Raw genomic sequence first — 4,462 nt, 5'->3', positions numbered from 1 at the left:
ATCCTCAAAGTTGGTAGCTGGTAAGATATCAGAAGAGAATCATTAGCAATATAAGATTTTTTAGCTAATTCTAAAATTTATGATATTTAAAAACATCACAAAAGTGATCTAAAACTCAAATACTTCATGTATTATAAAAATAAAAAAACATGTCAAATGAGTCCTAATAGGTAAGAAAAAATTGACATACTGTGAAAATATAGTTTGATAATAAATTGAAGTTCTTTTAGATGTTTGTCAAGTTATCAAAAAAACTTCTTAAACGATCTTTCACTTTAAAAGAAATAGTCCTACAATAAAATAGAATGCTTTTGACCTTTTATTTTTATTCAAAAAAGGAGTGTTTTTTTTAAATAACACAGAATGAAACAATTTATTTTTGAGTGTTTTACATTTAGAATTTGTTCTCTATGTCAGTAAAAACAAATGTTAAAATGAGTCAACACATTTAAATTCCTTCTGAAATACACCATGTTGCATTAATGTGTCCTGGTGAAGCACTCATCAATTTTATTTTTCTTCTTCTTAGCATTGTAGGCAAGGTAGAGCAAATGCAAGAACGGAGATTCCTCTGTTATTCTTTAAAACAACGCCATGCTGGAGTTTTGTTCCAGCAAAACATTCACTACATTTTTACAAAGGTGAAATGTTCAAAACATTTAAAAACTAATAAAAATCATTTTATTAAGCTGATCCCACAATGAACAGATACTTTGATAACTCCAACACATCATTTAATGTGTCATAGACATAGATAACATCCACCATTCTGTTCAAAGCCTATGTTATCATAGTATTTGTTTATTTACAAAAATGCAATAGAGAAAAATGTAGATGAGAAAAGAATGGAGTTGCCAGAAAGTTTAACAAGTGGTAAAATTAATATAGCAAATATACAATATATTTCATACTTTCATGACAAGTTTATAATTTCTTTTTCTCAAACTAATATTAGGAAACAAAATCCAGTTTGATTTAAAGTAAATATGAAGCTGATTCTTCTAAAGTAATTTATAGTGAAAAATGTTTGACAAAAAGTTAATAAGCATTTATGTGGGAAAAAAACAATTTAATAATGAGAAGTTGAGTGAGTACATGAAAATCTATTTTCCTCACAAGAGAAAAGAGAATCACAATTTGCAGCAGTACTATATCATTAAACAGACACACCACCTTACAGTATTTTTTAGTTTCCTAGACATTTTTGTATCAGAATGTATACAATATAATTTATAATATTAGTATATAAAAATATTAACTTTTAAATTCAGGTTTGACAGAATTAAATTAAAAGATGGCTATGTGCTTTAGGAGCCAAAACACTTCAGAGAATAAGGTGTACTTGAGAAGGCAAACCCTAAATTAAAATCAAACATTTAGATAAATAAGCATGTTAGTAAATATTTCTATGCCAATTACCCCTTTAAATGAATATAAAGTTGGGTTTTTTTTTTTACCATTCTGAGTTTCTATTTTTCTAATTGTTTTCCACAGAAAATAAATCTATCCTTGACATTGAAAAACTGATTTTAGTAATAAACATTATTTTAATAAAATTTTATTTAAATGAATATGGCATGAACATGTAATAATTTATTTTTACAAAGTGTATTTAGGTCTATTAGTGATCTCACTATGAGTAATTAACATATATTTAATAATACTCCAAAAAGAGAACAACTAGGGTCAGCCAAGTATTGTGTAGGCTCTGGTGATACCTAATACAAAAGGAGGTGACTTTCTATAAGGCAAATAAATATTAAATAAACATTTAATGTATCAATGGTGAGATGGTATAAAGATGACGTAGAAGATGGTATAGAAAGAGGTAAAAGGTGTTTTTTAAAAATATAATAATGAAAGACGGCATCTCAGCACAGCTTAATCAAGACTGATGGAAGGCAGAACCCTGGAAAGGGTATTCCAGGTAAAGACACCAGCTGGTGTGAAGATCGGACAAAGGAACACACCCGATATGCCTGCCTAGAGAACACAGAACAGAAAGGAAGACAGAGCTACAGCCTCTTTGAGCTGTGATGCTGGTGGAAAGACCGAAGAGAGATGGATTGTAAAAGAATGTGGCTTCACTGATACACATTAGGATAAAAGCACAGAATCACTCAGTGTCAAGGCTGAATTCCCTACCCTCCAAAAAGTTTACAATTAATTCCTCACACATGAACCAATTCTGGCAATTAAATAAGAAATGTTTTCAAGATTATACCATTTAACCTTTTAAAGTTTTAAAGACAACCTCTACATTTTAGTTCACCCCCAAGGAGCAGTAAATTAATTGAACCAGCTCAGGCTTTCATCTTTTAATGTGGAATTATATATCCAAATAACTACTTGGGCTTGTTATTTAAAAGGCTAATAGACATTGTACACATTTTTCATTTCAAGGACACAGAAAACTCTAAACTTGCTTCAGAAATTGATCCTTTCCCAGAAATTTCTCTCTGAAATTGTCAGTATCTGAACATAGACAGAAAATGAAACAGCAACTAGGACTAGAAGGGGAAAATGCAAATGCATAGATCAAAGATCACAAAGAAACCCCTATATGGGATCAACAAGCCCAGAGACAGAATGTGAAAAAGACAGGACTACGCTAATAAAAATGCACTATATTTGTGTCTTATCATTCCACAAAAATGAGTTATGATATGACAGACACGTTAACTTTCTTCACTATAGTAATTGCTCTATTAACGGTGGCTATATATTTTTATATATGCATATATATGCATATATATATCATAACATTATTTTGTGTACCTTACATATGCACTGGTTTTTTAAAAATATACTGTAAGTGAAAACATAATCAAGAAAATATCAGATCTTGAAAGTTAATATTAAGTAACTATTTTCACTTAAAAAGAGATATTTCTCCAGCAATGGCTTGATTATAGTCTTTATCCACAGTACTAATAAACAAAAAAGTACCTTTTAAACTATGTACTACAAATATGTACTAATAAATAAATAGGATTATATCACAGTGAAAAACTCATCCATTTATATAACTGCATTATAAATGTGCAAATAATTTACAAAATTTGGATAGAACAAAAACATAATTTAAGAGCAAAACAAAATGTGGAGTTCCAAAGAATACTGAGTGCTTTTGTTTTGAAATATACGAGACTATAAATTGAAAATAATTTGAATATCATCAAGCAATATAGTAATTTAATTCTAACTCTGAAATAATATATTTGCTCAGTTTTTCTATTTCATTAGTTTAAATGAAATAATTATTAAGGAATTTTCTCAAAATTAACATAGCAATGATTCTATTTTATCTTGTTTTTGTTGTACATTTCTATAGTCACATTCAAAAATATTCCACTAAATTAAATCTTACACAAATTTTATTAAAGTTAAATTAGACATACCAATGAGACACTGAAAAAAATGCCTAGAAAGATGATTTCTTTAAAATGTTTTTGCTTTTACATATGTAAACAGCAGCAAGTTTTCTTGGACTCAATAATTCTTTTTCAGTAGGGGTTTAAATTTTACATTTTGTCTATTGTAGACAAATCGCTCAGAATATAACACGAACACACACACACACACACACACACACACACAGACACACACCACTCCTACTACCACCACCACCACCAATGTCTAGAACAGAGCATCGTGGATAATTTGTTTCATCTGAAAATAACCCCAGCTCGCTCTCTGGTGCAGCATCCAGTGCACCATCAGTCCGGGACGACGGTGAAGGTCAGAGCAAAAGGATTCGGCTGTGCTGGGCGTCTGGTCACAAGGTCTGATTTCCACTCTGCCAAAGTGGTATTGTGACCATCAGGGATCCTTCGTTGACCTCAGTTAACTGGTCTACACGATCCAGTATGATTCCACCCACGGCAAGTTCCACGCCACTGTCAAGACAGAGACTGGGAAGCTGGTCTTGGACAGAAAGGGTGGGAGTGAGATCCCACCAACATCGAGTCGGGCGAGGCTGACAAGTACGCGCTGGAGTCCACTGGTGTCTTCACCACCATGGAGCCAAAACGGTCATCAAGACTGTGGACGGTGCCTCTGGGAATCTGATGGCCAAGGAGCTGCCCAGAACATCATCGCTGTGTCCACTGGCGTCACCAAGGCAGTGGGCAAGGTAATCCACCCGAGTTGAGTGGGACACTCCCAGGCATGGCCTTGCGTGGACCCATGCCCAGTGCATCGGTGGTGGGGCCTAGAGAGCCCTGGCTCTTCAGCACGATCCATAAAGCCCACTGGACCTGAAAAGAGAAATGAAAACAAAGAAAAGAAGAGATTAATGCGTCATTTGTAAACTTTTCCCAAGAAACTATTCTAAAAAAAGTTTAATGACTGTAAGTGAAGTCATGGGATTGTATTTGCATTTTGTGAGGTTGTCTATATTTTATCTGCCACTTTGATTTTTAAAAGAATTTTCGTATAATGACTGCATTCACGCTGAGGA

The 4,462-nt window shown here is 32.8% G+C and overlaps 1 pseudogene; it reads left to right on the top strand.

Annotated features, from left to right (window-relative positions):
- LOC104850873 overlaps positions 1-4,153 on the top strand; it is a 180,188-nt pseudogene extending 176,035 nt beyond the window's left edge.
- Positions 4,154-4,462: the final 309 nt, after the last annotated feature.

This window comes from Fukomys damarensis, unplaced genomic scaffold, assembly GCF_012274545.1.
Source record: "Fukomys damarensis isolate Sample0158 unplaced genomic scaffold, DMR_v1.0_HiC HiC_scaffold_11, whole genome shotgun sequence".
Lineage (NCBI taxonomy): Eukaryota > Metazoa > Chordata > Mammalia > Rodentia > Bathyergidae > Fukomys > Fukomys damarensis.
The sequence above is the reverse complement of the archived record's forward strand: the minus strand, read 5'-3'. Positions and strand labels throughout refer to the sequence as shown.